This window comes from Herpailurus yagouaroundi, unplaced genomic scaffold, assembly GCF_014898765.1.
Source record: "Herpailurus yagouaroundi ecotype Mexico unplaced genomic scaffold, PumYag 160, whole genome shotgun sequence".
Taxonomy (NCBI): Eukaryota; Metazoa; Chordata; class Mammalia; order Carnivora; family Felidae; genus Herpailurus; species Herpailurus yagouaroundi.
This window is the reverse complement of record NW_024412401.1, coordinates 26492624-26505420: the sequence shown is the minus strand read 5'-3', so window position 1 is coordinate 26505420 and position 12797 is coordinate 26492624. Positions and strand designations below refer to the sequence as shown.

Below are 12797 nucleotides of genomic sequence, written 5' to 3'. Positions count from 1 at the left end.
GCCTGGAGCCTGTTTCCGATTCTGTGTCTCCCTCTCTCTCTGCCCCTCCCCCATTCATGCTCTGTCTCTCTCTGTCCCAAAAAATAAATAAACGTTGAAAAAAAAAATTTAAAAAAAAGAAACCCTCTCCTTTTTACCCCATCAATAGTTTTGGGGAACAGTTTTGTTGTACAGTCCCTTGTATGTGTTTTCACTCTTTCTCTCTAGCTACTTTCAGGGGGAGTGTTTTCTTGTACAAACCCAATGCACTTCTCTCTCTCCCCCTTTATCTTCTGTGTGAAAAGGGCTCCCTCCCCTCTGCAGCACTACAGCTCTTCTCTCTCCCAATTCACGTCTCCATACCACATACCTGCCACATCACCTCCCTCAAATTATGCAGAATGTTCTGTTAATCCTCAGATCAATTCCCTAGGTGTTCAAAATGGCTTGATGTTGATCTAGCTATGTTTGAGGACAAGACAAGCCCAGGGTCCTTTTACTCTATATCACATGTTTTAAATGAAGTGTTGATTTTTGATGTTTCCCCTGACTATAGATACTCTCATATCAAGATCTAATAAGTCCTGATTCTTATGACATTTACTGAGAACCCAATAATGTCTGCAGAGGACTTTGAACAGCTTTTTTTTTTTTTTAAATGTTTATTTATTTATTTTGAGAGGGAGAGCATGATGTAGGGAGGGGCAGAGAGAGAGGGAGAGAAGGATCCCAAGCAGGCTCCATGCTGCCAGAACAGGGCCTAAGGCAGGGCTCGATCTCACAAACCATGAACCCATGATCTGAGCCAAAATCAAGAGTCAGATGCCCAACCAAGTGAGCCACCCAGGAGCTACTGAACAAGCTTCTTGTACTTCATATGATAGGTCACTGAGAACAGGATATCTTGGGCCCTTCCAACTACATCATCACTAACACTGAAACACCTCCAGCTTTTTCCTGCCTCAGTTTGGATATTATAGAGTATTTTAGTAACTACAATGTGTTTGTACCAGAGTATATGTGTTTGTGAATAAAATATTGTCATTAATAAAAGTTATTAAAAATAACTTCTATGTCCACTTGTGATTTATCCTCCTCAGACCTAAAATATCTATAAATATAATTTGTATTTATTCTCGCTAGAATTCAATATTTTATGTAATTGTTGGAATGTAAATGTTCATGAGGTGGCTGGGTGACTCAATTGGTTAAGCGTCCAACTTCAGCTCAGGTCATGATCTCACGGTTTGTGAGTTCAAGCCCTATGTCAGGCTCTGTGCTGACAGCTTGGAGCCTGGAGCCTGCTTCAGATTCTGTGTCTCCTTCTCTCTCTCTTCCCCTCCCCCACTTGTGCTCTGTCTCTCAAAAATAAATAAATGTAAAAAAAAAAATTTTTTTTAAAGAAATGTAAATGTTCAAGGATAGAAAGAATGAGAAGGAAAAAGGAGAGAACATGACGTGATATGGTTGATCACTGGTTGAATTAGTAGATGCCAGGAGGCTATGCAAAAAAAAAAAATGCTTAAAAGATATTTGACAAAGTACAACATCCATCCATGATAAAAACCCTCCACAAAGTAGTTTTAAAAGGAACATACCCCAATATAATAAAATCCATATGTGAAAAACACACAGTTGACATCATACTCAATGGTGAAAAAACTGAGATCTTATCCCTAAGATCAGGGACAAGACAAGGATGCCCACTCTCACCACTTTTATTCAACATAGTACTAGAAGTCCACAGCAATCATGCAACAAAAGGAAACAAAACCCATCCAAATTGATAAGAAAAAAGTAACACTTTCACTATTTGTAGATGACATGTACTATATATAGAAAACCCTAAAGACTCCATGAAAAAACTACCAGAATTGATAAATGAATTCAGTAAAGTTGCAGGATACAAAATCAACATGCAGAAATCTGTTGCATTTCTATACACTAATAATGAAACATCAGCAGAGAAATTAAGAAAATATTCCCATTTACAACTGTGCCAAAAATAATAAAATACCTTGGAATAAACTAAACCAAAAAAAAGGAAAGACCTGTACTCTAAAACTATAAAACACTGATGGAAAAAAACTGAATATGACACAAACAGATGGGAAGATATTCCATGTTCATGGATTGGGGGAAACAATATTGTTAAAATGTCCATACTAACAAAAGCAATCTACATATTTAATGCAATCTTTATCAAAATACCAACAGCATTTTTCACAGAGCTAGAACAAACAATCCTAAAATTTGTATGGAAACATAAAGGACACTGAATAGCCAAAGCAATCTTGAAAAAGAAAAAAAGAAAAAAGAAAGAAAGAAAAAACCTGGAGGTATCACAATCCCAGATTTCAAGATACACTATAATACTACAGTAATCAAAACAGTATGGTACTGGCACAAAAACAGAAACACAGGTTGATGGAACAGAATAGAGAGCCCAGAAATAAACCCACAATTATATGGTCAATTAATCTTTGACAAAGGAGGCAAGAATATGCAATGGGAAAAAGACAGTCTCTGTAACAAATGATGTTGGGAAAACTGGACAGCTACATGCAAAAAAATAAAATTGGACCACTTCCTTACATCATACACAAAAATAAACTCAAAATAGATTAAGGACCTAAATGTGAGACCTGAAACCATAAAAATCCTAGAAGAGAGTACACTCAGTAATTTCTCTGACACTGCTGCAGCAATATTTTTCTAGATACGTTTTCTGAGGTAAGGGAAACAAAAGCAAAAATAAACTACTGGGAAAACATCAAAACAAATAAAAAACAATTAAAAGGCAACCTACAGAATGGGAGAAGATATTTGCAAATGATATATCTCATAAAGAGTTAGTATCCAAAATATATAAAGAACTTCTATAATTCGACACCATAACACTACTAATAATAATCCTATTAAAAATGGGCAGAAGACATGAACAGACATTTCTCCAAAGAAGACATACAGATGGCCAACAGACACAGGAAAAGATGCTCAACATCACTCATCATCAGGGAAATGCAAATCAAAACTACAATGCACCTAACATCTGTCAGAATGGCTAAAATCAAAAGCACAAGAAACAGCAAGTGTTGGCAAGGCTATAGAGAAAAAGGAACCCTCATGCTCTGTTGGTGGGAATGCAAACTGGTGCAGTCACTGTGGAAAACAGTATGATGGAATTGCCTCAAAACATTAAAAATAGAGCCACCATATGATCCAGCAATTCTACTTCTGGGTATTTATCCTTTTCTTTGGAAAGTATCCTTTTCTTGGATAAATACCCAAAAGTAGAATTGCTGGATCATATGGTGGATGGAGTCCATCAGGCTCTCTCTCTCTCTCTCTCTCTCTCTCTCTCTCTCTGCCCCTCCCCCGCTCATGCTCACTCTCCTCCTCTCTCTCTCTCTCTCTCTCAAAATAAATAAATAAACATAAAAAAAAAAGCTTGTTCAAAGCTCTCTGCAGACATTATTGGATTCTCAGTAAATGTCATTAGCATCAGGACTTATTAGATCTTGGCATGAGAGTATCTATAGTCAGGGAAAACATCAAAAATCTCTTTAGAGTAATATAGGACTATTTAAAACTTTGCTTTAAATAAGTTTTGTCCTTTCTCATTTTTGATCATGTTTTGAGAATAAGGTCCTGACCTAGCATCTAATTTCCCATGCTAGATCTGTGATAAAGTCTAGAAGGTAATGCTGCTTAGCTGGGTATTTAATTTTTCCAACACAAACACAGAGAAATAGAGAAACAGAATGAAGCAGACAGTTGTGGGGTGTGTAACAGAGAGAAAGAAAGAAACAATTTCCAGTTAGGTCAGGTTCCTTTTGAAGACAGCTATACTTTTCTGCCCTTAAATTCTATGAGAAAAACATACATTTTTTTGAACAAAATATCCCTCAACATAAATTATCTCTGAAGTTTCTGCCAGTTGCAATCAAAACAACATTGAGTAAAACACTAGCCAGAAATAATTAATCTCATATCTACCTATTGGACCACAGGTATGATTCAAATATTCTCCTTTGCTAACATTAGATCTCTGAATATCCTGGTTTCCCCTAAAAAGACCTCATGCTCTAACATTACTTTTCTAACTTTCTTTGTTAAAACAAACAAGCAAGCAAAAAACACCACTAAACAACTTTCTATTATATGTATACAATGTTCAAAACTAGAATTCCTTTTTTATGAGATAATAGTGGTCATATTAAGGTATTACACATTGAAGTATGAATGCCCAATAGGTTAAGCCCCCCCAGAGATATTTCTCTTAGATATAGAGTTTTAATTTCTAATTGTTGAATTTTATGTAGTGGGAAGGACTGATAATGATATTGTGATTCCTCTCAAATTTAACTTAACCCAACAGACAAGAAATTACTGGTTTCGGAACCATATTTGCATTCAATGCAGTAAGAACCTGAATTTCCCTGTAAGTTAATTTCCTCAGCCATGAAATAAGACAAATGTCTCCCTTTCAGATTTGTAGAAACAAATAAGGTAGCATTTGTAAATCACAGAGCCAAGTTTGTGGTGTTCAAATCATATACGTGACTAGTTATCTTAGTTAATTTATTTGGAAAGGTGTGGGATTTGCCTTACATTAGAAGTCACCTGCTCCACCTTTTATTAAAGACAGCCCTCAAGTCCTCAGGGAATGTCTTGGCTTAGGACGGTCTCACAGCAGCATGAGGAAATGAAAGCCTACAGTAAGGAATGGTAAACACTTAGCATAACCACCATCAATCCTAGCTTCTGTGTCTACAGCAGATACTACTAACTGATGGAGCACTCGTTCTCACTGGCCAGAGACACAGTTTCAGAGTTTCAAAAAAGTAGTTCAGGCAACCACTCCTAAGTAATCAGAGCAAGCACTGAGATTAAAGCATTTTGCCATTAACAGTACAGGACAAAGATCAGCAAATTTTTCTGTATAGAGCCAGAAAGTATTTTTTTATTTTTCTGCCATATGGTCTCTACTGCAGATACTCAATGTTGCCTTCCTAGTATGAAAGCAACCATAGACAGTATATAAACAAAGGGGAGTGGCTGTGTTCCAATAAAACTGCATTTACAATAATAGACAGTGGGCTAAATTTGGCCCACAGGCATGATGTTTGTCAACTCCAGGTCTAGAGCCTCTCCTAAATTCAAGGGGAGGGAGCCTGGGTGGCTCAGTCAGTTAAGCATCAGACTTCAACTCAGGTCATGATCTCAGGGCTCCTGAGTTCCTAGGCTCTGAGCTGTCAGCACAGCCTGCTTCGGATTCTGTGTCTCCCTCTCTCTCTCTGCCCCTCCCCCACTCATGCTCTGTCTCTCTCTCAAAAATAAACATTAAATTTTTTTTTTAAATCAAGGAGAGTCACTATAATGACAAATGCTGCTGAAATAATTTCAGGAGTTTGCAAAGGAAGTATTTTGGCAGCCTGGCAAGGTGAGGGATAGGCACCTGGCAAGGTGAGGTGAAAATAGCCCTGAGACCTGAGAACTTCCTCTTCTTAATTTTACCTGAAATCCTGCTGAGTCCATTATTCTCCCAATTCTCAGAGATTGTAGAGGTCAGTGTGCCCCATTTCTCTTGGACCTCAGCTGATTCAGTATGTCTGTTCCAGGTGTTTACATCAATGTTAAAATACACCAGTTGAACTCTCAACAATAGCCAAATTATGGAAAGAGCCTAAATGTCCATCAACTGATGAATGGATAAAGAAATTGTGGTTTATATACACAATGGAGTACTACATGGCAATGAGAAAGAACGAAATATGGCCCTTTGTAGCAACGTGGATGGAACTGGAAAGTGTGATGCTAAGTGAAATAAGCCATACAGAGAAAGACAGATACCATATGTTTCCACTCTTATGTGGATCCTGAGAAACTTAACAGAAACCCATGGGGGAGGGGAAGGAAAAAAAAAAAAGAGGTTAGATTGGGAGAGAGCCAAAGCATAAGAGACTCTTAAAAACTGAGAACAAACTGAGGGTTGATGGGGGGTGGGAGGGAGGGGAGGGTGGGTGATGGGTATTGAGGAGGGCACCTTTTGGGATGAGCACTGGGTGTTGTACGGAAACCAATTTGACAATAAATTTCATATATTGAAAAAAAAATACACCAGCTGATGTCTCCTATCCAGGCCACTTACTATTAATGTTAGATTACCACTGGGCTTTAACCTTGAGTTTGAGGTTCCTTCCCACTTAACTCATAATCCAAAATATCACTGGAGACTCCCATTGCCTCATCAATTAAAGAAACCCTTTAATAAAATGGTATTGCCTCCCTCATAACCATGCAGCAAACTGAGTTACAGGAAAGTACTACCAAAACCTTCAACTTTCTCTTGGAGAATCCACACACTGAGTCCAATGTTATACTTTCTTCAACAGGGAGAAATATGGATAGTCGGCTGTATGACACTGGGCAAGTCATACTGAGCCACAATTTCTTCATCCATAAAATAGAGATAATAACTTCCCTACTTATTTCATACAGTTGTGTGAGACTCAAAGGATACCTTTTTTACTTAGGTTTATATGTGTCATGAAAGCCACATCAGCCATTAAAACATTTTTTAGTCTGCCATTCACCTCCACCCACATCACCATAGTTACTCACAACCATCACACTTCAGGGCTATTATTGAAGGAATATATCTGCTAATGCAATGTTCCTTCCCAAATCAGAGATGTTTGTCCTGATCAATGTCCTACCTTCTTCATTCATCACATGACAGAGTATGTAATGGTCTGCAGATGGATCCAGGCTTTCATTGCCTTTTGGTGCCAAGACTCTTTCAACTATCCAGCATCAGCAAATCAGAACAACTATAAAGTTACTTAAATCCTACATGTCTATGCCAAGGAAGGTGATGATAAAAAGTTCTAAAGACATAAAGGACTGAAGCAGTAACTATTGCTTGGAAGTGATAGGTAAGAATTATTTACCATAATACCTTTGACTTGGGCAAAAGAGTCCTTTAAATTCCAATTGAAGTCCCCTTCAAGAAAAATTAGTAACTAATAGTTTTATTATAAAATCAAAGCTGCTAGGGCACCTAGGTGGCTTAGTCACTTAAGTGTCCCACTCTTGATTTCAGCTCAGCTCATGATTTCATGGTTCATGGGATTGAGCCCCACATTGGGCTCTGCACTGGCAGCATGTAACCTGCTTGGGATTTTCTCTCTCCCTACCTCTCTTTCTGCATCCCTTCCCTGCCCACACTCTCATTCTCTCTCAATAAACAAACAAACAAACTTAAAAAAAATCAAATCAAATCAAATCAAAGCTGCTGTTCTCCTTCCAAAGTTCCTAAATTGCATGAGAACAGTATATTCAATTTCCTGGAGAAATTCAGATTCGGCAACATTCCCAGATACTTTGAAACCATTCATTTCAGAACAATCTACATTCTTCACACATGCATTTATCAAATGATTATAAATACCACCCTTTTGGTGTCAAAAGGGATCCGTGGCAATAGTTTCTGCCAAGGTCATTTAGTTCCTTTGTTCCTCAGTTTCCCCACCATACAAACACTACTTCGGCCTTTGTAAAGTAGGATTTATAAATATCTGCTTTCTTTCTCATGAGGGTATAAAAAGGAATAAATGGAACAATACCTCTGAAAGTACTTGGGAGCTGAAGGATCCATGCGGCCAAGTCCAGCAAACCTTCTAAATGATCTCCTACAAGTTAAGTAGGAAGGATGATCTCTTTGCAAGCAGAATTTTGCACAGACTGACTTCTGCAATGGAAAATCAAATAATACACCCTTTATTACCTTTGTTTTTCCTCTCACTTAAGAGTTAGATGCCTTTTGTTAAACATAGTCTCTGCCATTCAACGGTTTTCCTACTATTTACTCATAAACGAACAAGGTGACTAACTTGACTGTGAAAAAACAGGATATAAATTATTCTTACAAAGTACATCATGTTTGCTCTTCACAGGGCATGATGGTTATAATTTGTACATTCAAAAACTTGCAGTATGTTTGGCTATTTTCCAAAATGGGGAAAAATAAAGCTCTTTCTGTTCAGCTGCTTAGGTCTAGATGTTGGGAAGGCCTTTCATTTTGCATAACACTCAAGGTGATAAATCCAAGACCCTACTCTTTTCATCATAAGGGGCTATGAGTGTCCTGTGCTGTCAAAGTGGAAGATCAGCCACACAAGTTACTTCAGATGGGCCAAGTGAAGTGTCAAGGCACACACAGCATTACTCCTGCTGGAAGGTCGAAGGCCATGTCTGTAGGGAGCCTTCATAGACATATGGGTGAGCTAAAACAGAACCTCAGCAGTAGCCATCACTCAACTTGTGATGGACAGTCTGCTGGTTAAGTTGATGTCCCGCAACTCATGGTTCTGGCCTTAGAAGGTGCTCAATTCAGCAGAGACTGGGTATTCCATCAGACCTTCTCCTACAGTGAAGACTCTCCAAGCATGGAGCCCACTGGCCTCCTCCCCAGGCTCCTTTCTCTCTTTACTCTCTGGGTTTCCCCATTCCCAGGTTGGGGACTTCTGACTGGTCAACTTTCCTCTTAATTTCTACTGTGTATTGATTAACTTTGTGCACTGTTCCCTCAGGACTTAACGTCTGGATTTCTGAAATGCTTTTTTTCTTCTCAAACAGCCTGGATCTTGCACATCAGAAGACTGGCCTTTCACAAGCGTTTCTCTGAATTGGGCCACAAGAGCTAAATTTAGAAGACAAAAATTAAATAGTTTCTCTTTTATAATAATCCAATCATTCTTAAAGTAATGAGTGTCTTTAGCTGAACTGGGGAAAGGTGGTATATTATCTCCTTACACCAGTTAGTGCTCTTCGGAGTCTTTCCGGACAGGCGGCAGGCCCAAACAAGGTGATCCTGTTCGGATTTTCATCTCTTATGCCCAAGGACTTTCCCACAGACTAAGCAGCTACTTCCCATTCATAAAGAGACCCAGAGAGAGCCAGGACACTCTTTGGCATGGAGCCATTTCCCCTATTACCCAATGTGTCACATTAAGCAATATATTTCTGTGAGATACAGCTTTAAGAGCTTTTCTGAAACATGTCAAAGTGCTCCTTGGAAGTCATAACAAATATATGTAACATATACATGTATTTCTTCTTGAATTAATGAGAAAGCATAATTTGAAAGTAGGCTCCAAACAAAAAGCTATAGATATAATAACCACCCTATACCCGCCAAAGAATGTTTCTCAAAGAGTGTTACTTGAGAGTAAACAGATCTGGTAAACTCTCCAGAATAATACCTCTTCTTTATTAAAAATGTACTCTGTACCAGTGCTTCACATATGATAACTCATTTAATTCACCCAGAACTCCGAAGTAAATATCTCCCCATTTCATTTGTAAAGAAATTGAGACAAAAAGATTAAATAACTTCCCTAACTACATACAGCCAGTAAAAAAGTCAGAATTCAAACACTAGTTTATTTGACTCAGAAACACACATCAGAATCAACTACAGAGCTGGTTAACAATACAGAAGTCCACCCACCTCCAGTGATTGTCACTGAGTCCTAGGGTGAAGGTCACTATACAGATTAAGCCCCCACTCAGGTTCTAGACTACCTCAGTTTAACATTCTGAGCACTGCTCTTGGTAGTTTCCTGATCCTGGGACATTTACTTAACTTTTCTGTGCTCCCTTTTTTCATTTTTAAAATAGAGAGGAAGAGAATTGTAATAGTGTCTTCCCAATAAGGTCATTCTGAGAACTAAATGTATTAGCATATGTAAGCCACTTACATACATCACATGGTAAACACAGTATTGATCAAACGCACAGTATGTCACATGAAACAGTATATTTGTGTGAGATATCAGATCAGATTTGAGAATGACTGTGCTGCATTCTTCTCTGACTTTGGAAGAATTCACATGGGGATAAACATCTAATCACAAGCAAAAATTTCAGGACATTCTCACCTTTTTATACCACAAATCTGATGTAAGAAAATCATACGTACTAGTCATAAGACACTTGAAGAATATATTTTTAGATGTGCTATAATATAGAGTAACATAGAACAATTACTCTTTTTAAGAAAAAGCAATACTTTTATTGTCATAGTAAAAATATTGACTGAGGTAATAGGGAGCATAAAACCAGAACATGGGGGTGAGAATGGGAATAAAATTATAATGTGTTTTTTTAAAGACTTTTTTAGAGCAGTTTTAAGTTCACAGCAAAATTAAGAGGAATATATAGAGATTTCCTATATCCACCTTCCCCATTCTCAATATCCCCAACTAGAATGTTACACTTGTTATAACTCATGAACCAATACTGACACATCATGATCACCCAAAGTCCATAGTTTACCTTGGGGTTCACTCGTGATGTTGTACATTCTTTGAGTTTGGACAAATGTACAATGACAAATATCCATCCTTACAGTATCATACAGAGTGTTTTCACTAATCTAAAGTCCTCTGTGTTCTGCCTGTTCATCCCTCCCCAACTCCCAATCACTGACAACCAGGGATCTTTTTACTGTCTCCATAGTTTTGCCTTTTCCAGCATGTGATGTCGTTGGAATAATACAATGCATAGCCTTTTAGGTTGGCTTCTTTCATTTAGTAATATGTAATTTAAGTAATTTAAGATTCCTCCACGTCTTTTCATGGCATGATACTTCATTTGTCTTTGGTACCCAATTGTATTCCATTGTCTGGATGTAACAGTTTATTTATTCATCTGCTACTGAACTTTGACTGCTTTCAGGTATTGGTAATTATGAATAAAGCTGCTACAAACATCCATGTGCAGGTTTTTGTATGGACATAAATTTTCAACTCCTTTGGATAGATACCAAGGAACATGATTGCTGGATTTTATGTATGGTAAGAATATGTTTAGTTTTGTAAGAAACCACCAAACTATCTTCCAAAGTGGCTGTACCATTTTTCATTCTCACCAGCAGTGAATGAGAGTTTCTGTCACTTGGCGTTGTCAGTGTTCCAGATTTCGGCCATTCTAATGGGTGTGTAGTGCTATCTTGTTTTAATCTCATTACCTTGATGACATATAAAGTGGAGCATCTTTTCATATTTGCCACCTGTATATCTTCTTTGGTAAGGTGTCTGTTAAGGTCTTTGGCCCATTTTGGAGGTTGTTTTCTTATTGTGGAGTTTTGTGGGGTTTTTTTAAGATTATTTATTGGGGTGCATGGGTGGCTCAGTCAGTTAAGCATTTGACTTTGGCTCAGGTCACGATCTCATGGTTCATGGGTTTGAGCCCTGCACCGAGCTCTGTGCTGACAGCTCAGAACCTGGAGCCTACTTCGGATTCTGTGTCTCCCTATCCCTCTGCCCCTCCCCACTCTCACTCTGTCTCTCTCTCTGTCTCTGTCTCTCTCTCTCTCTCTCAAAAATAGATGAGTGCTAAAAAAAAAAAAAAAAAAAAAAAAAAAAGATTAGTGCCTGCTGGGGAGGGGCAGAGAGAGAGACACACAAAGAATCTGAAGCTCAAAGCCTGGACCCTGCTTTGGATTCTGTGTCTCCCTCTCTCTGTCCCTCCCCTACTTGCACTCTGTCTGTCTCTCTCTCTCTCAAAAACACAATGAATAAACATTAAAAAATAAAATTAAAAAATGAATGTTAGGATTGCATCTTAATTATATATTTCTTTCTGGACTTAACTACTTTTCTCACAATTTGTAAATTAATATGAATCATTTTAAAAATCAGAATTAAAGCCCATGGAAACATTGTTTTTATAAAATATTTTAGAGAGAAATTATAAAATGATAGAAATTTGTTATATATCCTATTAAATACTAAAATATTAAGTATACATTTGTAACCTATTTGAAGTACTTTTCTGGTTGGATTATCCACCTCCTTATCCAGGGGTAATTACTCACAAAAATTTAGATTTTTCATTCTTAATACACTTCTTTAGGGTTTTATTACATATTTATAGAACTCTAAAAAAAGATTACTTATTTATTTTGAGAGAGCATGTGGGGGGGGGAGGGGCAGAGAGAGAATGAGAATCACAAGCAGGCTCCACACTGTCAGCACAGAGCCCAATGTGGGGCTGAATCTCACGAACGTTGAGATCATGACCTAAGCCCAAATCAAGGATCAGATGCTTAACTGACTAGGCCACCAGGTGCCCCTCTTATTGCGGAGTTTCAAGAGTTCTTTTTATATTTTGGGTAACAGTTCTTTATCAAATATACCTTTTGCAAATATTTTCTCCCAGAGTATGGCTTATCTTCTCCATCTTTTGACACTCTTTCACAGAAGTTTTTAATTTTAATGAAATCCAGCCTATTTATCAATTCATTCTTTCATGGATCAAGCTTTTGGTGTTTTATCTAAAAAGTCATCACCAAACCTTGGGTCATCTAGGTTTCTGCTATTTTATCTTCTAGGGGTTTTATAGTTTTGCATTTTACATTTAGTTCTGTGATCCATTTTGAGTTAATTTCTGTGAAGGGCATAAAGTCTGTGTCTAGATTCAGTTTTGCGTGTGTGGATGTTCCAGCACCATTTGTTGAAAAGACTGTCTGCTCCATTGTATTTCCTTTGCTCCTTTGTCAAAGATCAGTCAGCTCTATTTATGTGTGTCTATTTCTGGGCTCTCTATTCTGTTTCATTGATCTATTTACCTAGAACAACTATATTTTTCACCTGACTATAAGATATAAAGTAATTTTAAAATATAATGATTGAAATTTGTTAAATTTTAAGTTTCATGCATGTTTAAGGCTGATCAGTGACTTTTTTCAAGTTATTACATTAGAATGCAGACTGCTGGTTACATGGGAAAATATTAGTATAGTTCCA

General features: G+C 37.6%; 1 protein-coding gene across 1 annotated transcript in view; it reads right to left on the bottom strand.

Annotated features, from left to right (window-relative positions):
* PLPPR1 (phospholipid phosphatase related 1) overlaps positions 1 to 7693 on the bottom strand; it is a 326239-nt gene extending 318546 nt beyond the window's left edge. The window contains exon 1 of the mRNA XM_040481836.1: positions 7611 to 7693. The gene's annotated coding sequence lies outside the window, so the exon portion shown is untranslated. The remainder of the gene's footprint in view (positions 1 to 7610) is intronic.
* Between the last annotated feature and the right edge of the window lie 5104 nt (positions 7694 to 12797).